The sequence below is a fragment of the Rosa rugosa genome, chromosome 3, assembly GCF_958449725.1.
Source record: "Rosa rugosa chromosome 3, drRosRugo1.1, whole genome shotgun sequence".
NCBI classification, from domain to species: domain Eukaryota; kingdom Viridiplantae; phylum Streptophyta; class Magnoliopsida; order Rosales; family Rosaceae; genus Rosa; species Rosa rugosa.
The window spans coordinates 37,545,824-37,569,581 of NC_084822.1; the positions used below are offsets into that span (position 1 = coordinate 37,545,824).

Consider the following 23,758-nt stretch of genomic DNA (forward strand, 5'->3'; position numbering starts at 1 on the left):
CACTTGTTGGGCGTGCTCCCCACCTCCTAATCCAATACCATAAACCCGGTCACGTGTGTGGGACCTGACTACGCCCGTGACTGGATAACCCCTTCGCTTCCTTCCAGATTCCGTTCCTTTTCGCTTGTGAGTCGACACGTGGAAGATTGTGGAACGTTGAATACGTAGATTTCGGTCCCTTCACTTCATATAATGGTACATCTAATCATCATTAGTAGTACTTAATAGTAATTAATATACAACTTTAAGGTTTAATCTGAAAGGGCATTGGCTCTGGTTTCGGTGCTCCAATGACATTCTTAAGTACAAAAGAAATAGTCTTTAAATTTGTTATCTTGTTGATATTTGTGTAGCTCTCTCTCTCTCTCTCTCTCTCTCTCCCTCTCTTTTTGTGTGGTGAAGCTGTTCATGATTTGACGCAGCTAATCCACACTATTCCTTTTTGCTTTAAAAAAAGCTCTGATCTTTGGAGTTTGGCCAACCAGAAAACAAAACAAAAGCTCAGTCCTTTACTCTTCGGAGAGACGCAAAGCTTGAGCCTTCTTCTAGCTTCTGCCAATATCCAAACTAGTGGGTTTTCACTCTCTTGCATGTTTGCTTTTTCTTCTGCAGCTTAGTGTGGGTTTGTTGTTTGAGTCTGATCTTAGGGTTTGGAACCTACTCTTTTGCTTGAGGTTTCCGTTTATCTGTTTGATTGTTTTGTTTGTTCCTGTGCGTGAGTTTTTGCGTGGTTGATCTGCCTGGTAGATGGAACGTTAGGTTTTCCTTACAAGTTGATCTTCATGCATCGGCTAGAGAAGTGATTGGAATACTACTGAAAATTTCATGATATTCTTCTTTTCTGAAAGTATGTAGTGGTGTTTCGGTAGGAAGAGGTATCTGGAAGATTTCCTTTTCATTATAGTAGTCTCAAATCTGTAAAATATATTGGCTTACCCTTGAACCTTTTATGCAAAAATTCCTGACTTAAAGTTTTCAAGCTTCAAAGGATTTTGCTTACTATTTAAAAGGATCGGAATTTTTCAGTAGAATTTCATGATTTTTTTTTTCTGTAAGTAGACCAGGAAGAGGAAGAGGTATGTGAAAGATTTTTCCTTTTCTTTACAGTAGTCTATTATCTGTAAAATTTGACCGTTCCTAAATATTGGCTTAAACTCTTAAACCTTATATGCAAAAATTCTTGGTTTAAAGTTTCAAGCTTCAAAGGATTTTGATTACTATTTAAAGCTTAGCATCCAGATTGTTCTCAGTCAAGTCTCAAATTATTCAAGGCTCTTCTACCTGTATAGAATGGCTTTAATAGTATCCACACTCCAACATTATAATTTTTCTTGAAGTACTTTCTACTGATCTGGCTTTCATAAGTCCATGAATTTGATTTTCCACTGTCAGATTTCTATTCAGATCTGGAGTTTCCATGATCACCACCTTTGCAACCCATATGTTTGCCCAGTTATTTGGTCCATACAATATGATTTAACTCCTTTGATCTACAAGCTTTAGGTTCTATATATGGAAGGTTACATATTGTTTATGTTGGGGTACAAGATAAATTTCTTATCAGCCTGTCATCCCTGGTGTACCTTTAATCCGTGGAGCGAGATCCCTATCTTGCATGTGATATTGTGTTCATTAATATCAGGTGGCAGATTTTGGGTACTAGCTATGAGAACAAAGTAAATTGGCCAGTCCGAGACTTTTTCTTGGTGAATGGTGATGCACTTCGAAGTCTGTTTTTGTGCCTGAAGCTAGGTCAATTAATTTGTATGATGAAGTTTTGGTGCATTGATACTTTATATCATTTGCGCTTATTTTCTTTTCTTTTTGTCTTACATGTTTTAGGCATTGACATGAAATGTGCTGAACTTGTATATGTCAACTTTCTTCATAATTGTATTGTGATTAGCGGAAAACATGTTAATTCGGCTTTTAGCAGTTACTGTATGAGTGTATGACTATGAGCTGAGCTATCAGTGGTTTTGGATGATGAAGAGAGGGAGTACACTTGTCAGCATCCATGAAAAGGCCATGGATGTTTACGGGAGTGCTCCCTCTCTGTCATCGAACTGCTCTTGTCCAGGTCTGTCCTTGATGCTATGTGTATTTGCATCTTTGGGATGTAAACTGGCTGATAAGCTTATAACATTGTGTAATTTGTCATTTATCTTTGTCAGTCATATTATTTATTCCGGAATGGTTACCATTAGCCTTTTTGTTGGTTGATGTCTTGTTATGATATGGAGATTAAATGTTGATGAAGTAGAGTGGTCATTGTTCATGGATCAATCTCTTAGTACATCAACATGGATGCGTTATCTTGTTAATTACATTACAGTCACTTGTTTGGAAAACTAAAATATTTTGGCGCATACCCGTTTAGTGATTCAATTTTACATAATTAAATTTTTTTACCTCAATAAAATTTTAACTAATGTAATTTCAATAAAAATTTCTAAATATTTTTAATCTTTTTTTCTTTTCTTTTTGTAAGAATTGTTAATTGGACTGGAACATGAGGTGTGGCAGTGATATAAGATGATTAGATTAGGTAGAGATCAACATTCAGGTATGAGTAGTAGGAATGCAAGACATTCAACAGTCGGCTTTGTTTCACTTGATCTATGGAATTGATATTTCACTGTTAACTACAAATCCAAATATTAGAGTTCATTTGGGCGAAACAATTGGTATGCGATACTGTACATGTGAGAACATATTTGCTTGCCAAGTTCTTCAAGACTATTGTGTTGGATATACTTAAATTATTACATATATACAAGTAATAAACAGACAGAAGACTGTATGAAACAGCATGATTGCTAATATGATCACAAACAATGATGGTCATGAGCTTAAGGAACATCAAAGGGAAGTGCTAATTTGTATTGGCACTGCTGAATTGGAGGTTGCGTGTTGATGTTGCGACTCGAGACTTTCGTGCATGTTATACTATGTTAATTTCATGTCGTGGAGACTTTCTTGCATGTGATACTCTGTTAATTTCATGTGGTGGTTTTGGTGACTTTTTTTTGTTGGCAACTGGTAGGTTTTGGGGACCAGTTGGTCATACATTATATAGTTGTACATTTATGATCATGGTTGATGTGTTATTCTTGTACTGTTGATCTTAACTATGTATATCTGTTTATATCAACCAAATACTGTGTGTCCTTTTTCTTCTATTGCTTTTGCTTTCTGTTTTCAGCTGTTGGGTTCTTTTCTTTTGATTTTTTGGTTCTTTTCTTTTGATTTCTCTAGTCTTGCTTGTTTTGGCAGTTGACCATGTGAATCATGCTTTGCAGACTTGTGTCCCTTGTACTGTTATTTGGCCATTGCCTTATTAATTGATTCTACCCTTCGACAAAAAAAAAAAGAAAAAAAAAGGTACAGTGGTTCCAGTCCGGGGGCTTCTCTAGGTATGCACTGCTGTAGTCATTTTCTTTTGCCTAAATCTAGGTCAATTAATTGGTGATGATTGCAGTTTTGGTATTGGTACTTCTGTATCATTTGCTTTCTCCCAAATTTGTTTAGCTTTGACATGACAAGTGTGGAATTTGCCAGCCAAATTTCTTAATAATTTTATCTCGATCGTTGAAAACATTCTAATCTGGCTCTTTGCCATTACTGAGGCAAGCTATGATTGGATTTGTTTGACGATGAGAGAGAGCACGCTTGTCGGCATCCATGAAACATTCATGAGTGTTTACGGGCGTGCTCCCTCTCATCGTCATACAATCGATCTAATCTTGCAAACCTTTCGCATACAAACTAGCTGATGATCATAAATTGTGCAAGTTAGTACTTATATATGTCTGTCTCAATATTCTTTTCATATAGGCTCATCATTTTCCTTTTCATGGTCGGTATCCTTTTTCTGATATAGAGTTTAAATGTTGAAGTAGAGAACAGTCATTGGTTATGAGTTGATCTCTGAGTAGATCATCCACATGGATGAGTTCTTTAGTTATTTGTACTAGTCACTTATGAAAAATCAAAAGTTTCTTAACATTTCTATGTAGTCATTTTTTAAGGAATAGGAACAAATGACTGGCAATGGTGAGGTGTGGTGGAGATTAATTTGATGAACAATAGGTCTTATTTTACTCTTTGTTGGATTTTTAATCTATTTTAGACTTTCAAGGAAGCCCCAGACGGTTTGTAGAGGTATTGTCTTGCTCCCAACCACAGAATTTGTAGTTTCACTTTTGAGATCCTAAATATGTGTGACTATTTAAGCATGCAAGACATTCAAAAATTGGAGACTTGGTTGATTATGATGCAGTTCATATATCCCTATTGACTACAAAAACAAGCATCAGAGTACTTGGTTGTTCAAACTTCAAACAGGTATGGTGAGCAATGCAAGGATACTCCTCCAGCCCAGGAACCCATGAGTACTTCTATTAGGACGGAAGAAGTGCTAGCTGGCCCTACTTGGCTACGAATCTTATGGTATACACCATAAATGTTAAGTTTCGTAACAATTGGTAAATATTATAGACCTTTGTACTTATCATATATTCACTAAGTGTCTGTGGTTCATTAGTGTGTAAATATTATTCTTAGAACTGCAACCAGTGGCCATAGGTTTGGTAAGAAAATAATAAAGTTAAATTCCTGCTTTGCTCAAATGCGTTGCTAATTGCTAATTCAACAACAAAATGAATGACTAAAGGTCGAAGACTTTCTTTATTGAAAAACGAAGATATGCTTGTAACTATCCAGTTGCATGTTGTTTATTTTTGGAATGCTCGAGATCTTTGACTAAAATTAGACTCCAAGCTAAGATAAAGAGATGTTATGCTTATAACTATCCAATTGCATAGGAAGTTATCAACCTCCTAGGAAGATCATATGTGCATTTATACATATTGCTTGAATATCCTCAGCAAGGATAGGAAAGTTTTGATAACTACATCGTCAAGTAGTTAATACTTTGATTCATTTACATATAGCAGTCACAGATGTTTTATATAATGCTTACCAGATGTTTTATATAATGCTTACTTGTACTTGCTAAACTTGTTTTTCAATATTATTGTTCTTGACATATAGAGGTATATGTAATATATGTTAATTTAAGTTATAGACCAACACAAATAGGTGATAACAAAAATAGACGCTTGCCTGAATTCTCTAAATAGCTGAAATTCATACAGTGATATGCGTCTAATTATACCTATATAAAAGCCCTCTTTCCTATTGTCGAACTCATTCTTTTTCTTTCCAGCTGTATATTTCAAGCAAGATTATAAAAGGCTACCTTAAGGCACGCTTTCTGCCTAGGCGTAGGCTTAAATGCAGCGATTGCTCTGGTAAAATCATGCAGGCGCAAAAAGTGCACAGTAGGAGGGAAAAGCTTAAGCCTCAGGTGCAGCCAAGGCTCTCCTTTTTTTTCTTTTTCTATTTCCTGAAAAAATAAATAAATAATCACAACTTACTGAGTGATGAATGCGATCTCTTCCTAATTCAGCTACTTCTGGATGTTTAGTTAGTTATCTTAATTATCTTCTCATGTCTTTTATCTTTGGTAGTAAGTCTGCTGTAGTTCGGTTGATGTAGAACTCAGGCTCCTTGCAATTATGCAAGTCTGCTGTAGTTCTGTAGTAAGTCTTCTGTATTATTACAATTTTATTACAAAAGACTTGTGCATTTAGAAAACGCTTCTACTTAGTGCCTTAGCCAAAAAAGCCTTGGGTAAGCCTTCTCCTTTTAAAATTTTGATTTCAAGTAGTGTTCATGCTTTATTTCCACATGCATGAGCCATGCATATCTGGAAGCCAAATTCAATTCCTTGCAACTCATGAACAGCCAGGGCTATTACCTAAATGAATGGGCTGGACCTCAAATTTATATTACAGAGACTTCTATTTTTGTTTTGGTTAATGTTAGTATTTAGATAGATCATTTATCCTCTAAGTGGGCACAAGTTTTGCTATACCTTATTTGAAGTCAGGTTTTGCTATGTACGCTCTATGTTGCCTATACTGATTTCTCATTTATGCTTTCTTTTCTGTTCTTAACAGGAGCTTAGTTGATAAGTCCTTTCACGTTTTGGATTGCTCCAGTGTTCATGGGATTTACATGGAAATGTTCCCTATAAAATATTCTTTAGAAGCTGCTATTCAAGGTTGTGGATGCTGTCTCCTTATTTGGTTTGATGAATGATCCATTCTGTTTTTAACCTCCTTTAATTTATCCTTGTTCCTGAGCAGCACAGGATTGTGAACTCTAATCCCAACTAAGACCCAGGCTTAAAGGTCTTGTGTGCATGCTTGATGATTGTCTAAACGGCGGAAGTTTCACAACAGTAAGAATGTGACAGACGGAGACAAACAGGCCCGGTACAATATATATCACCGACATTCCAAATTCAAGGATTTCAGGCATACTTGGGACCTTTTCAGCCTTTCAAGTATATTTGCTTCTTGTCTGGTTTCGTAGATGGCCATGGGACAGGTTTCCTTTCCAATCTCAGATTACAATCTTGTGATGGAGTACTGTGTCCGTTGGATGCCAAACGTCCTTGAGACTATACCTAGTGCATTTAATGGTAGGTTACTGTACAGATGGGAACACTCTATGGCATGTAAACATCTCTTTCTGGAATCGTAAGTTTTATTTTCCAATACTTGGTGTCCCAAAATCTAAAACTTGAACTCAAAAAGGGAAAATTCCATATCTCCAACCCTTCAATGCAGTATATGAAAATCCCAAAATGCAAAAATCCCTAGTTGTAAAAGTTCAAACACATTGTAAAAATCCCAACTTTGAACGTACAATGGTAAAATAGCAGGGCTGGAACGCCCAAGTAAAATAGGGTTCATACAAAATACACTCTCGAACAAAATGATATTCGGAATAAATATTTCTTTCTTTACACTTTATTTTCTGATTAGTAGCTTTACTTGAGAATTCAAACAAAAAAATTAATTATTTTCTCTAGAATTTTAATAATCTTCTTTGCAGTAGTTCTTAACATGCAATTTCCATCAAATCATAGCAGGAAATTCTTTACCGGGCATAGCAAGAAACTTCTTATAGGTTTGTGGTTCTTCATGCAAAAGTTTACTTTCAAATAACATTTGAGGCCCAATAATATTTCTAAATTTCATGTAACATTTAAAAGACGGCACAACGAGGATGGACGTGGGCATATGACTCGAGAGTTATATGTACAACCATATGTAAAATGTCATACATGGGCATGAAGCACAGCCTCAGCAAGCATTCCAGTATCCTGCCAAGCCTTCTCCATTAGGGCATTGTCTCCCAAAACTGCAGCTGCGAATGCTGCTTCCCGTATTGTTTACCAAGTTCTGCATTGCATGTCACTGATTTTAGAAAGTATGATATGGAAATGGAGAAAAGAAATCCTATCAGTAAGAGTAATCTGGAACACAGCTAAGACAAAAGTAGACCATTGATATTCCGCAAAGGAAAACAGAGGTGTCAGGAACTAGTATACTGGGAAAGCATAGTTTTTATTTTTCAGGGAAAAAAACAAAAAAAAGCACAACTTCCCATTTTTTAATTGTATACTGGTCAGAGAAAGAGCACCCAGAAATCACAGTTTCAATTATGAATATGGACAACAATATGGTATGTATTAATTTTTAGGTGTCGTTTTGTCTGTTATTACTATTACGTGCAAATTAAAATAATTGGAAGCACCAGAAAGCAAAATAAGCATGTCCAGATATAGATAGCATACACTAAGCCGTGTCAACTCTCCATGATTGGCTAACCGAAGAGCTTGTCCTCTTAATTCATGACCCTGTAAAGCTCCTTTCACAGAAGCCGCAGCAGCCAACCTCTTCAGAGCCTCCCGAGCAATTTCAGCCTGTCCAGTAGCGTCTGCGGCATCAATAAGATCCAAAAACTCCTTTGTAAATTTCACTATTCCTTGGACAGCTTCCAATATATTCTCTTTCTTAGTTGTTATAGTAAGAATGTCCTTCAAATCAAATCCTGAATTATCTTGCCCCAAGTCCCTGCTGTTGCTCATTGTGAGAAGGCACTGGAGAGCTCTTTTCAAATCACTGCTCTGCATGGCCAAATCAAACTTCAACCTACAAAACGAGGATAGCATTGTAAGTTTCAAAATGAAATGAAATGTAAGCTGCTTGATGCTTAAAAGCCTTTTCTATATAATTGCAGAAAAGGATTCAACACAAAAATAATGTTTCAGTCTGCCAGACCCATCAATCATTGAATCAACCTTATAAACTGGTATACAGGTATCTACATATGGCCAGGTTAATACACAGTTATTCTACGTACCAGAAGAGTAATACATATTTTATACTGGAAACAAAAGAGAAGAAGCCCATCAAAATGAAAATTTATGAATATGCAAAACAGAGAACTACACTCAGTCTGTGACATCAAATATGCAAAGCGCCTGAATTAATTCATAGTATACCTCTTAGATATTCCAGGCAAATGAAGTGCTTCAGTAGCATACATCCCTAGCAGAAACTGCGCTAAATCATCATGATGTTAGCTGCCAAGCCTACTTGCCCTGCATAAAAGAATAACTTGTAGCCTCAGAGAATCAATTAAGTAAAAATAATTAATATCTATATGCCCTCTCATTTAATACAAAAATAAATTCAAAACAATCTGATTTGGAATTTTCTTAAAACTAATTTTCTTGAATATTTTGGTCTAGCTATTACTAATTAAGATCCAAAGTCAACTCTTTTTAATTAGATTTAATTAATATATATTATTTATTTGAGAACCAACGTCTTTTCTAAAACCATTCATATTGAAAAAAAAAAAACTATAATTTAGATTAACAAAAAAATCTTTATAGTTGTCTTCATAACAAGTGAATGGTGAATTTTCACATAACTTAACAATTAACATAACAAAAAAAAAAAACAAAACAAAACAAAACATTCATATTACAAATGAACCCGCGAATAATTATCTGATAAAAGTGAAAATTCACCGCACATAAAATTACACTTGCATTTGTTCTTTTTTTTTTTTTTAAAAGAAGCTAGAGCCAATGTATTGATCAAAAGCCAGAATGGCCATTACATTCTTTTCTATTGTCATCTAGACAGACAAGAAGATGTGTTAGTACTCACGATGGTACATATAACTAAGTCACTCATTTGACATTAAATACATCGAAATAGCATGAATCCTCCTTCGATACCACTCTAGAGGCATGAAAGTGCATAGCTCCCTAAAATACTTAGGGAATTGTTGAAAGTAAACTAAATTATTAACCTACAGTTCCCTAAACAAGGGGAAATAACAGAAAGAAAGAAAAAACTAACTATTTAAAAGCCTAACTACACCAAAGAAAAATTAGAACCCTAGGCCCAATCGCTAACCTAGCCCAGTTCCACCTCCACCTCCATGTGCTGAAAACGATGCACGCACACAGCAAGCAACCGCCACCGCCACGACACGCTGCAATCGTACCGCCGCCACCCCACTTCAAGGAACACTGCCATCACCATGTCGCCACCACCTAGAGGACATCAGGGAACCCGGAAAGCACAAGACTCGATCCAAATCGGAAACAAATCCCTTGTGCCCCGAAAAAATGCCACCTGCACCCCATCGATAACGCCGCGCTACCACCGTCGCCTAGATCAAAGTAAAATGAAATTATCATACAAAAGCATCCAATAAAAGTATAAAATAAAAAAGATACACCTCTCTTATAATTCTTTTCACCAAATCCGTTTTCACAATTTTAAGCTACTCTAATTTCGCTTACTACTAAAGGATAAAATTTCATAAATAAGAAAGAATGTTTGCAAGCAGGCTTACTTTCGACTCTAACTTCTTCAATTCTCTTATCTTCCTTATTAGTTGGTAAAGAAGTTTGTTCATAGATAATCTCATTGTTGTATATATATATCTTATGATTATGATTTTTTTTTTTTTGATTGAAAGAGAATTTTATTAACTCAAATAAATGCATCAATATGGGGACAATTGTTCTCAATAGAGAACCCCCACAGAGCTAACAGACTAAACATCATCAATTAAATCATGGAGCCAAAGAGGCCCTACATCTGTACTAAATGGCCTGAATGCTTCTGGATGGGATTTGAGTGCTATTGGAGGAGTATTGGATGCAGTTAGATTGCTTATGAGGGAGTTTGATATAATTTCTTGGAAGCATGTGAAGAAACGCTCCAACTTGGTGGCTCACAAGCTGGCGAGATCGGCTTTATGATTTTTTTATTATTATCAACAATGTGCCATTAGACAACTAATGATAGTTATGGATCTAAAACTAATTAATTCTTTTGAAAATGTGTCACAACGTAACTCAAACCTGAGTTATGACTAATGTGGTGGTTTAAAACTGAAATCAGTGTAAGGCATTTTTTTTTAATTTTTTTTTTGTTCAGAAGCCAAGAAAATTGAAATCGATGGTTTGTGTTGACGTTCAAATAAATTTTTGTTGAAGGTAGAAAGCTACATGACTTTAAGAGTTATTGCTAGGTGACAAAACAATATGAGCCAAAAGTTTGGCAGTAAAGAAATTAAAACCTGTACAATGTATATATCTAGATAGACCCTTCAAATTTGGTAAAAGATTTGAACTGAATGTTTAGGAAACTTAAGCATAGCTTCAGACTTAATTTCATTGTTTCAAAGTTGAAGGAAGGGTCGATAGAATCAGTAAGAAGTGCTAGTGTAGAATGCTTCAATATACATAGACAAAATGGCAATTTTACATTTCAAAACATTCCACCACATTAGTATCAAAAGTACTTCAGATTAATTCCTGGACAGTAATCCATTCTACTTCATAGACAAATTCCAACAAAGGCCAACTCTTCTATTCAAAATGACATACTGAGATATTCCACAGAAGATAGCAACAGCATATCTTCAGCAAGCAAAACAAAGTTAGCATACAATTGACAACCAAAGCACAACTTGGAAAGACCTTTGCTCAAGATAACTCTGGAATATCAGAAACACATCCACGTACTCAAGGACTTCTTTCCTGAAATCAATAGAAAACAGAGGGAAGTGAGCTTCACAAGCTCAGTAGGTACGACAAATAGATCAGTATAGCAAAGATTCTATTCTATTATGCATTTACAATGTGAAGAAAGAGTAAATATACTTTTAGTATTTCTAGATTGTATAAGGAAATAATTAGAGGCAGAAGAAATTAAGCTTTGAAGTTGCTGCTGCAATATTTATAAAGAAATCAACAACACAGATTAAGACTCAAGGAGTTGCTTTGGTTCACAGACACCATTTAACTTAAATCAGTTCCATAAATAACTGAACAAGAAAAGGAGAACAAGCTGAAATCCAAAACTTTCTTGATAAACATTCAAATACGTTGGGAAAATAAAACGCGTCGTAAATCCAGCGAGAGTAGCAACAAGACCATAAAGTCTTTTAGCTTCGGTTACTGTAATCAAAGTCCAGAAACCCTTTTCTTTCCTTGGTTGTATGTTTCAGCAACAATGGTTTACAAACTCTTATCTCAAATCCCAACGAAATCCTTGAAAATCCTTCTTTTTCCGGTTAGAGCCCATTGCTCGCATTCAGGCCACTGAGCACACCCCGTACAAGCGGATCCTGATCAGGTTTTGGGTCTTTCACCCTAGGGAGGCACAATACCTACTTAACTTTTTCCCAGGCCGGCCTAACCAAATAGAACGATTAAAAACCAAATCTGGTCTTTCCACAAAACCTTTTGTTTCTCCAAACAGAACTGAACATTTAAGAATTTTCAGTAAAAGCTTGGAATTCACTTTCTGTAGAAAAGAAAATAGATTTAGTCCAAGAAAAGCTTCTTTAAGTAAAAGCTCTTTCTGTTGATAAAAATCAAGAGCTGGATAGACTAAACCATCTGTGATGACCAACAGTATAAAATAATACATATTTGCAAAATTTGTAGACCTTTAGTCATTAATGGGATGAACAGACCTTAACAAAATATAAATATGCAAATGATCAAACAAGGTTGGTGGCAGAATAGTGTAAATCAGTTTTTCATTGGTAAACTGAACCTGACATTAAAAAGAAGCATATAACAATTCTTTTGATATAAATCAGACCTTAGTAAATAACTAAATATGGTTTCGGATGCACCTCCAAGGAGTTTCATAATTGAATTCTAATAGAATAGCTCCGTAACAAAACTAAAACTGAAAGTAAAATTAATAGGAGGAAGGAATCTGTCATAGTAGTAAGCATATGAATAAACTTCTACTTTCATTACTACAGGACATAAGTAGTAAATAAATGGACAGAATAAAGAGACTGACTTGAGGAAGTTTTCATGAAGGAGCTTTACGAATGGACAGCAAACAAAGGCCATAAATAGGCTCAGGTGCAGCCATACAAAAGTTTTAAATTTCATTTGAAATCATAGTCTATTGCTTTGAAACCAGGTAAAGTAAAACAGCTTTTCAACATGACACTAAAGATGGGGTAAACATGAAAATTTAAGGATTCTCTACTACAATTATAAGTTGGCAAGAAGACTATGAAACAGAAAAGAACACAATCTTTTCATTAAGCAAAACTGGAGATGGTAGTCTATTGAAGTAAAAAAAAAAGTCTCTTTGCTGCAATCAAATCCTTATAAGAGAAGAAGAAAAACAAAAAGAAATGAATATGGCTATCAATATATGCTTAAAAGATGTTCAACAAGGTTGTTCAACAATGTAACTTAGCTTTAAGCAACTGCACAGATAGGTATTCTTTTCAAAACTTGATAAGAAATCGATCTTTAATAAGTATCGATTCAAGCTTTGTAAAACTTTGTGTGAAAAGGACAAGATAATGACATAGTTCAGCTGCATATTTTAAAGATCTAGGTAAAAAGGAATGTCAAAATAAAATCAGAACATGGTTTTTATTAATATCAATAGGGCTAAATCATATGTAGAGATCCAAAGCTTTGTAAGAAAAAACCAAAACAATCATAAAGTTTTCCTTGTGCATGCATTCAGCAAGCACCAACAACTATACTCAGAGACAAGTTCCACATACATGATAAAGATAAAATATCAGAACAATGAAATTCAGTAATTGAACGTCAACCATGTTTTAGTTGGCTGACAAACCAATTCAAATTTGCAGATTAGGAACGAAACCAATATTCCAAAGGCAACCACTTTTACCAATAAGAGTTTGATCAAAACTCAAACTTGACAAATCATTGTTCATTCATATACGAACTCTTCGTACAGAAACATAGAGAAAGCATCTCAACAATCACACTGAACAGCTACAAACGGCAACCAAATCCAAATGCTAACACCCACTTTATATTTCAGCAAATCCAGTCACCTAAACCAAATGTACGACAAACTACACCTAAACTCTTGAAAAAGCTGAACCAGAATGAATGGATTTGGGAAGATGGGAAGTTTGAACTTACTGCATGCAAAGAAAAATTTCAAATTCTTGGGTAGTGGACAGCCACGACAACTTATCTGTTTTCCTTTGAGCTATTACAATTTAGGTTTTGGCTTGGAGAGAAGACATCGATATGTTTTGAAGAGTACGGAAGAAAGACTGCTATATATTGTAGTGAGGTACAGAGTACAAAAGCAACTTGAGGGGTGGAGAATAGCAGACCACGTGTTTTAGTCTAAATAGGTGACTAGATGTTTTAGTCTAATTTATACACAAACATAAATTAAATAAATAACAATATAGACATAAAATTCAACCTGACACTCTAACTAGTAATGCACAAGATAAACAAAACTTAATCTTAGTCAGAGAACAAAACACACAAAAGAGAAGGACAAAAGAAACAATTCGAACCTATCAAAAATTGAGGTCGATCGCCATAAAATGAACCCATGATCAGATGATCTACCGCAATCCTAAACCAATTCCCAATCCTCCTAACTAAGTAACCTTTGGGAGTGAGCAAGAGTAAGTGCTTACCAAGTAACCATATGAGTGATTACCAATTTGCCGTGTGAATGATTTCCAAGTAACTCTATCTCTATATAAAGAGAACTAATGAGAAGGATACACCACTTTCCTCATATATTCTCTCATCATATTCTTCACTTTCTAGCAAGCAAGCTTTACTTGTATGAAAACAGTATAATTTATATTGAACATGCATGTAAAAATGGTTAATATCTCTCACAAGTCTTTTATCAATCTTCATGATTTTATAGTAATTCAAGATTTGTTATAGGCATCCCTAAACCCTAAGTAGGGCTAAAGACCATCTGGAAAACAGCACTCGTCCGGTGGAGCGAGCGACACCTAGCAGGCTTCCATGCTCTGTTGGCATCTTTGTGCAGTTGCCGGAACGGTGATCTAAAGGTCGGGCTTGGGAGCAATGATTTAGATGGTTTGCTCGAAGTTTTGGCAGATTGTGCCTCGGTGGCAGTTCAGTGCGACATCTATATATGTGTTCGTGGCGGTTCGGTGCAGCATCTCCGTGTGCATGGTTGGACTGCTATGAATCTGGGGTTGGTGACGACGCGATGGCTTTAGGTGGACTGTATCAGCTGGTTTTTGAGTAAACTTCGAGAATGGTGTTTCGAGTTTGCTTGGTTTTCAGCCGTTTGGGGTTCACGGTGGTTGTTGTTGTTGTGATGGGGCTTCAAGAAGCAGCGGCAATAGATGAAGATGACGACGTGGGCTGGGTTGCTATGGCTTGGGTGAAGATGTTCTTGAACTGTTCCCATTTGGGCCTAAGTAAATTGCGCCTGGTTGTTTTAGGCTTGCATTATGTTAGTAGCTTAGTTTACTTTCAATAATTCCATAAGTTTTTTAGGGACCAATGCACTTTTGTGCTTCTAGCGGATCTTCTAGAGTAATACTGAAGGAAGATTCATGCTATTTCGAATGTAATTAATGTCAAATGAGTGCCCTATTTTCTACGTACCACTGTGGCTGCTAGCACAACTTCTTGCCTACACCTAATTGGTAATAGGAGGGTATGTCATTCTGGTTTGTGATCAATATATTGGCTTTTTGCCTTGATTCAAAAAAAAAAAAAAAATCTTTATGATTTTACGCATTTATTAGAGATCTAATCTATATGGAACAAAACTGTTTTGACATGATGAATTATTATTGAGAATTATAACTTGAACGATTTACTAAACTTACAAAATCAATTATCTTAGTCAGCTCTTATGGCATGTTTCAAAATTGATGGCAAATGTAAGTTAGAGCAAGAACATAAGGGATTTAATATTGCCTCAAAAGTTAATACAGGTGCTTTTAACTATCTAAAAAGTGTTTTTGAGTTATAAAACCGTTTGACAAATAAACATAAAAGTGTTTATTGAGTTATAAAAGCGAGGGATGATTTAGAGCACTGAAGTGCAGTTGCAGCAACACAAATGAATAGTTATATCAAATACGTTATTTGGTTATTAAAAAATAAATTTGAGTATAAATATCAAGAATTAAGATGATTTTATAAATACTTAATCACTTGTACCGTCAATGCATAGAAAATTTTTCATATCAAAGCTCGTTTTTGAAACATGAAGCAATTCGAAAGAAGCATTTCTTTAAGGGCTACACAGTTGGGTGGCCCAAAACCAAATTCAACCACCACTTGCTGTGGCCACTGTTGCCGAGGCCGGTAGCATTAACCCTAGCACCTCCTGCATCTGCCGCCGTACAAAAAACAAGGAATAGGCTCCAAGGACAAACCAAAATCTTATCACAAAACTCAACCATCCACTTCCGAATCCAGCCCCACACCCACTTATTGCGCGTGCTCATCACCTCCTAATACCCGACATGTGTGTGAGACCTGACTACGCGCCTGACTGGGTACCCCGTACCCCTCCTCTTCTTCTAAATTTCGGTTCTTTTACCTTATCCGTGGCAGGCAAGTGGAAGACTGTGGAACGTTAATCACGTGTACTAAGACAAGTGGGGATGCACCTTTAATCATCATTAGTAGTACTTAATAGTAATTAAAATACAACATTAAGGTTTAATCTGAAAGGCCATTGGCTCTGGTTTCGGTGCTCCAATGACATTCTCTCTTATAGTACAAATAAATAGTCTTAAATTTGTTATCTTGTTGATGTTTGTGATATCTGTGTAGGCGTGCAGGGTGGGGTGAAGCTGTTTATGATTTGATGGTAGCTAACTATTGCAGACTAACTATTGCTTTCAAAGAGCTCTGGTCTTTGGAGTTCGGCCAAACAGAAAACAAAACTAAAGCTCAGTCCTTTACTCTTCTGAGAGACACAAGAGCTTGAGCCTTCTTCTAGCTAGCTTCTTCCAATATCCAAACTAGTGGGTTGTCACTCTCTTGCATGTTTGCTTTTGTCTTCTGCAGCTTGGTGTGGGTTTGTAGTTTGAGTCTGATCTTAGGGTTTTGGAACCTACTCTTTTGCTTGAGGTTTCCGTTTATCTGTTTGTTTTGTTTGTTCCTGTGCTTAGAGTTTTTGTGTGGTTGATCTGCCTGGTACATGGAATGTTAGGTTTTCCTTACAAAGTTGATCTTCATGCATCGGCTAGAGAAACGATTGGAATACTACTGAAAATTTCATGATATTCTTCTTTTCTCTCTAAGTATGTAGCGGGGTTTCGATCAGTTCTGATGTGCCAGGAAGAGGTATCTGGAAGATTTTTCCTTTTCTTTACACTAGTCTATCATCTGTAAAATTTGACCGTTCCTAAATATTGGCTTAAACTCTTAAACCTTATATGCAAAAATTCTTGGTTTAAAGTTTCAAGCTTCAAAGGATTTTGATTATTATTTAAAGCTTAGTATCCAGATTCTTCTCAGTCGATCAACTGTCAAATTATTCAAGGCTGTTCGATCTACATGTATAGATTGGCTTTAATAGTATCTATTCTATGCTCCAACATTATAATTTTTCTTGAAGCACTTTCTACTGATCTGGCTTTCACAAGTCCATGAATTTGATTTTTCACTTGTCAGATTTCTATTCAGATTTGGAATCACCAACTTTGCAACCCATATGTTTGCCCAGTTATTTGGTCTATACAATATGATTTAACTCCTTTGATCTACAAGCTTTAGGTTCTATATATGGAAGGTTACATATTGTTGATGTTGGGGTACTAGATAAATTTTGTATCAGCCTGTCATCCCTGGTGTACCTTTAATCCATGGAGCGAGATCCCTATCTTGCATGTGATATTGTGTTCATTAGTATCATGTGGCAGATTTTGGTTACTAGCTACGAGAACATATATTAGTAATTGTTGTTGATTTGTGATTCTAGTGCTGTAGATCTTAGCTATGTCATATTTGATCTTAATCAACAAAGTAAAATTGGCTCAGTCTGAGACTTTTTCTTGGTGAATGGTGATGCTCTTCAAAGTCTGTTTTTGTGCCTGAATAGGTGAATTTGTATGATGAAGTTTTGGAACATTGATACGTTTATATCATTTGCGCTTATTTTCTTTTCTTTTTGTCTTACATTTTTTAGGCATTGACATGAAATGTGCAGAACTTGTATGTCAATTTTCTTCATAATTGTATTGTGATTAGTGGAAAACATGTTAATCCGGCTTTTAGCAGTTACTGTATGTGTATATATGACTATGAGCTGAGCTATTGGTGGTTTTGGATGACAAAGAGAGAGAGTACACTTGTCAGCATCCATGAAAAGGTCATGGGTGTTTACGGGAGTGCTCCCTCTCTTTGTCATCGTACTGCTCTTGTCCAGGTCTGTCCTTGATGCTATGGTTCATGTATTTGGATCTTTGGGATGTAAACTAGCTGATAAGCTTATAACATTGTGTAATTTGTCATTTATCTTTGTCAATCATATTATTTATTCCAGAATGGTTTCCATTAGCCTTTTTGTTGGTTGATGTCTTGTTATGATATGGAGATTACATGTTGATGAAGTAGAGTGGTCATTGTTCATGGATATCAACATGGATGCGTTATCTTGTTAATTACATTACAGTCGCTTGTTTGGAAAACTAAATATTTTGGCTTATACCCGTTCAGCAATTCAATTTTACATAATTAAATTTTTTTACCTAAATAAAATTTTGACTAAAGTAATTTCAATAAAAATTTCTATGTACTTTTAATCTTTTTTTTTTTTCCTTTTCTTTTCTTTTTGTAAGAACTATGTCAATAGGACTGGAACATGAGGTGTGGCAGTGATATAAGATGATTAGATTAGGTAGAGATCAACATTCAGGTATGAGTAGTAGGGATGCAAAACATTCAACAGTCGGCTTTGTTTCACTTGAAGTATGGAATTGATATTTCACTGCTGACCACAAAACCAAACATTAGAGTTCATTTGAGCTAAACAACTGGTATGCGATATTATACGTGAGAATTTATTTGCTTGCCAAGTTTTTCAAGACTATTGTGTTGGATATAGTTAAATTATTACATATATACAAGTAATAAACAGACAGAAGACTGTATGAAACAGCATGATTGCTAATATGATTACAAACAATGATAGTCATGAGCTTGAGGAACATCAAAGGGAAGTGCTGAATTCGTATTGGCACTGCTGAATTGGAGGTTGCATGTTGATGTTGTGACTCGAGACTTTCTTGCATGTGATACTGTGTTAATTTCATGTGGTGGTTTTGGTGACTTTTTTTCCGGCAGCTGGTGGGTTTTGAGGACCAGTTGGTAGTACATTATATGTAGTTGTACATTTATGATCATGGTTGATGTGTGATGTACTGTTGGTCTTTTTTTTGTTGTCATTTTACTATTGGTCTTAACTATGTATATCTGATTATATCAACCAAGTACAGTATTTCCATCTTTTTCTTCTTTTGCTTTTGCTTTCTGTTTTTGGCTGTTCGTTTCTTTTCTTTTGATTTCTCTAGTCTTCTTTTGCTTGCTTTGCAGACTTTGTCTGTATTGGGCTGTGTCCCTTGAACTGTTGTTTGGCCATGTGCCTTGTTAATTGATTCTACCCTTCGACTAAAAAAAAGTACAGTGGTCCAGTCTGGGGGTTTCTAGGTATGCACTGCTGTAATCATTTTCTTTTGCCTAAATCTAGGTCAATTAATTGGTGATGATTGCAGTTTTGGTATTTTATATCATTTGCTTTCTCCCAAATTTGTTTAGCTTTGACATGACAAGTGTGGAATTTGCCAGCAAACATTTTATCTCGATTGTTGAAAACATTCTAATCTGGCTCTTTGCCATTACTGAGGCTATGATTGGATTTGTTTGACGATGAGAGAGAGCACGCTTGTCAGCATCCATGAAACAGTCATGAGTGTTTACAGGCGTGCTCCCTCTCATCGTCATACAATCGATCTAATCTTGTGCACCGGCGTTTCGCATACAAACTAGTTGGTGATCATAAATTGTGCTAGTTAGTATTTATATGTGTCAATCTCAATGTTCCTTTCATAAAGGCTCATCATTTGCCTTTTCATGGTCGATATCCTTTTTCTGATATAGTTTAAATGTTGAAGAATTAGAGAACAGTCATTGGTTATGAGTTGATCTCTGAGTAGATCAATCCACATGGATGAGTTCTTTAGGAAAATCAAAATATTTTGCCTCAATACAAACATTCAGTCATTACTTTTTACATAACTAATTGTCTGAACTCATCAAACCTTTGCCTAATCTATTATCACTTGAAAAATCAAAAGTTTCTTAACATTTCTATGTAATCATTTTTAAGGAATAAGAACAAATGACTGGCAAAGGTGAGGTATGGCGGAGATTAAGTTGATGAACAGTCTGGTATGTGTGACTATATAAGCTTGCAAGACATTCAAAAATTGGAGACTTGGTTGATTGTGCAATTCATATTTCCCTATTGACTACAAAAACAAACATCAGAGTACTAGGTTGTTCAAACTTCAAACAGGTATGGTGGGCAATGCAAGAATACTCCTACAGCCCTCTCCCAGGAGCCCATGAGTACTTCTATGAGGATGGAAGAAGTGCTAGCTGGCCCTAATTGGCTACTAAGCTTATAGTATACACCATAAATGTTAAGTTTCATAACAATTGGTGAATATTATAGACCTTTGTTTATTTAACAAAATAGACCTCTGTACTTATCATATCTTTACTAAGTGTCTGTGGTTCATTAGTGTATAACTATTATTCTTAGAACTGCAACCAGTGGCCATAGGTTTGGTAAGAAAATAATAAAGTTAAATTTCCTGCTTTGCTCAAATGCGTTGCTAATTGCTAATTCAACAACAAAATGAATGACTAAAGGTCTTAAGACTTTCTTTATTGAAAAATGAAGATATGCTTATAACTATCCAGTTGCATGTTGTTTATTTTTGGGATGCTTTAGATCTTTTGATTAAAATTAGACTCCAAGCTAAGATAAAGAGAATATATGCTTATAACTATCGAATTGCAGAGGAAGTTATCAACCTCCTGGGAAGATCATATGTGCATTTATACATATTGCTTGAATATCCTCTGCAAGGATGGGAAAGTTATGATACTACATTGTCAAGTAGTTAATACTTTGATTCATTTACATATAGCGGTCACTGATGTTTTATGTAATGCAATGACTACTGATCCTTACTTGTACTTGCTAAAACTCGTTTTTCAATATTATTGTTCTTGACATTTGTGGACAAGTTAAGTTATAGACCAACAGAAATAGGTGATAACAAAAATTTAAACTCTTGCCTGAATTCTCTAAATAGCTGAAATTCATAGTGATATTCCCATATAGAGGTATATGCATCTAATTATTCCTATTAAAAAGCCCTCTTTCCTATTATCAAACTTATTCTTTTTCTCTCCAACTGTATATTTCAAGCAAGATTGTAAAAGGCTACCTTAAGGCATGCTTTCTGCCTAGGCATAGGCTAAATGCGGCGATGGCTCTGGTAAAATCAAGCAGGCACAAAAATTGCACAGGAGGAGGGAAAAGCTTAAGCCTCAGGTGCAGCCAAGGCTCTTTTTTTTTTTTTTTTTTCTCCTGAAAAAATAAATAAATAATCATGAGTTACTGAGTGATGAATGCGATCTCTTCCTTCAGTTACTTCTTCTGGATGTTTAGTTATCTTAATTATCTTCTCATGTCTTTATTTTTGGTAGTAAATCTGCTGTAGTTCAGTTGATGTAGAACTCAGGCTCCTTGCAATTATGCAAGTCTGCTGTAGTTCAGTAGTAGTCTTCTGTATTATTACAATTTTATTACAAAAGGCTTGCGCATTTAGAAAACACTTCCTACTTAGTGCCTTAGAGAAAAAAGCCTCGGCTAAGCATTCTCTTAGAGTCTTGATTTCAAGTAGTGTTCGTGCTTTATTTCCATAGGCATGAGCCATGCATATCTGGAAGCCAAATTCACTTGCAACTCATTCACAACCAGAGCTGTTACCTAAATGAATGGGCTGGACCTCAAATTTATATTACAGAAACTTCTATTTTTTTCGTTAATGTTCATATTTAGATAAATCATTCATCCTTTAAGTGGGCATAGGTTTTGCTACTATACCTTATTTCAAGTCAGGTTTTGCTACGTAGTGTACCCTCTATGTTTCTCATTTATGCTTTCTTTTCTGTTCTTAACAGGAGCTTAGTTGATAAGTCCTCAGGTTTTGGATTTCTTCAGTGTTCATGGGATCTAAATGGAAATGTTCCCTATAAAATATTTGTTAGAAGCTGCTGTTCAAGGTTGTGGACGTCGTCTCCTTATTTGTTTTGATGAATAATCCACTCTGTTTTTAACACCTTTAATATATCCTTGTTCCTCAGCAATGCATGGTTGTGAATTCTAATCCCAACTGAAACCCAGGCTTAAAGGTCTTTTGTGCATGCTGGATGATTGTCTAAACGGCGGAAGTTTAACAACAGTAGGAATGTGACAGACGAAGACAAACATGCCCGGTACAAATGTATCACGGACATTCCAAGTTAGAGGATATCAGGCGTGCTAGAGACTTTTTCAGCCTTTCAAGTATATTTGCATCTTGTCTGGTTTCGTATGTGGCCATGGGACAGGTTTCCTTTCCAAAGCTTGGATGACAATCTTGTGATGGAGCACTGTGACCGTTGGATGCTCGAAACGTCCTTGAGAGCATACCTAGTGCATCCAGTAGTAGGTTATTGTACGGATGGGAACACACTTTATGGCATGTAAACATCTCTATATTCGGGAATCTTAAGTTTTGTTTTCCAATACCAAGTGTCCCAAAATCTGTAACCTGAACTAAAAAGGGAGAATTCCATATTTCCAACCCTTCAATGCAGAATATGAAAATCCTGAAATTCAAAAATCCTAAGTTTTAAAAGTTCAATTTTACAATTGTAAAAATCCCAATTTTGAACGGAAAATGGTAAAATAGCAGGGCTGGAAAGCCCAAGTAAAATAGGGTTCATACAAAATACGTACTCGAACAAAGTGATTATTCAGAATAAATATTTTGTTTTTTTTTTCTTTACACTTTATTTTCTGATTAGTAGCTTTACTTGAGAATTCAAACAAAAACATATAAATATTTTCCCTAGAATTTTAACAATCTTCTTTGCAGTAGCTCATGCAATTTCCATCAAATCATAGCAGGAAATTCTTTACCGGCATAGCAAGATAACTTTCTATAGGTTTGTGGTTCATGCAAAAATTTACTTTCATATAATTTTTGAGACGCAATAATATTTCTAAATTTCATTTAACATTTAAAAGATAGCACAACGAGAATGGACGTCCTTTTACCAACAACTCTGCAATATGTTGAGAGAATTTGGTTGGCACCCTTTTGAAGGTGGTACTCTGGGCTTCCAACTAAAGGCTTGCAGCCTGTAATTTCTCTTGTTTTATAATTGTTTTTTGTCCACCAAAGTTAAGGACACTTTTCACTTTGTCTTTTTTTTTTTTTTTTTTGAAGGGAAGACGACAAACTTTATTAAGTGAAACTGAAGAGTACATGGAGCGATGCAAACGCATCGAAAGAAAGCAATAAAACATAACAGGATGCACAAGTGCATCTAATTTTGAAAAGTAACCAGGGTATGACTAAATGCCTTTCGGACATGAGTAGAAGCCGAAAAGCCAGGAACTGCACTGCATATATCAATTCAGCAGCGAAACTGAAGTAGTAACCGTAACCAGGATCGTAACCGTAACTTGGGAGATACACCTCAAGAGAGTGAAGTGAGGCTCCCGAGAGGACGAAGGCGACCAAGGGTGTCAAAAACTTAGACGTTAGCAATCGAACTCTCAAGAACAAGAACCATGAGACCGAATCTCTAATCCAGAATTGAACTAGAGCCCGGATTAAGCAACAACAACCACCTGGGTCCCAAAAACGAGCCCAAGAGTGCGTAGGCCTAGAGAAAGCCCACACACACCCTGCAAAGCCCAACATACAGGCCCAAGCCCACAGAGAGATACTATGGGCCCCTAGACCACTCCGATCGGATTCCCTAACCCTTCGACGGCACCACCCGACCACTGCTGCCAGTACACCAGAGCACAAGGGCAAAGAACGGTCGCCACTAGAGGAAGCATAGGTGCGCCGGAAGGAAACGGCGCTCCGAAGACCACCATCCCCAAGCAACCTTGCAACTCGGATCGGACCCCTATACCAACTGGAGTTCTTCAGCCCTTGCGGTCGGATGTCTTCCCGACCTCCACCATCACCTACTGCCACCAGCAGGCCTACCAGGTCCCTATCGCACCCACTTCTCCATCCCCGCGAAATAGATGAACCAGATCCAGGATCCCACAGACGGATTTTCACCCACAAACTCGATTTGGAGAAGCACCTCCTCCGGCGAGAATCCCGAGCAGACTCCCCACGAGCACCGCCGTATAGTTTAGAGCGATAGTCCAACAAGAAA

General features: G+C 36.2%; 3 long non-coding RNA genes across 3 annotated transcripts; all 3 read left to right on the forward strand.

Annotated features, from left to right (window-relative positions):
- Positions 1-379: 379 nt before the first annotated feature.
- On the forward strand, positions 380-3,354 carry LOC133738558 (uncharacterized). The gene is made up of 2 exons (XR_009860160.1): positions 380-570; positions 3,303-3,354. It is a non-coding gene; the product is annotated as an uncharacterized LOC133738558 (long non-coding RNA).
- A 499-nt stretch (positions 3,355-3,853) lies between these two features.
- Positions 3,854-6,631, forward strand: LOC133738557 (uncharacterized). The gene is made up of 4 exons (XR_009860159.1): positions 3,854-4,487; positions 5,231-5,371; positions 6,027-6,130; positions 6,216-6,631. It is a non-coding gene; the product is annotated as an uncharacterized LOC133738557 (long non-coding RNA).
- Positions 6,632-16,128: 9,497 nt separating this feature from the next.
- On the forward strand, positions 16,129-22,148 carry LOC133736888 (uncharacterized). The gene is made up of 3 exons (XR_009859766.1): positions 16,129-20,858; positions 21,491-21,592; positions 21,674-22,148. It is a non-coding gene; the product is annotated as an uncharacterized LOC133736888 (long non-coding RNA).
- Positions 22,149-23,758: the final 1,610 nt, after the last annotated feature.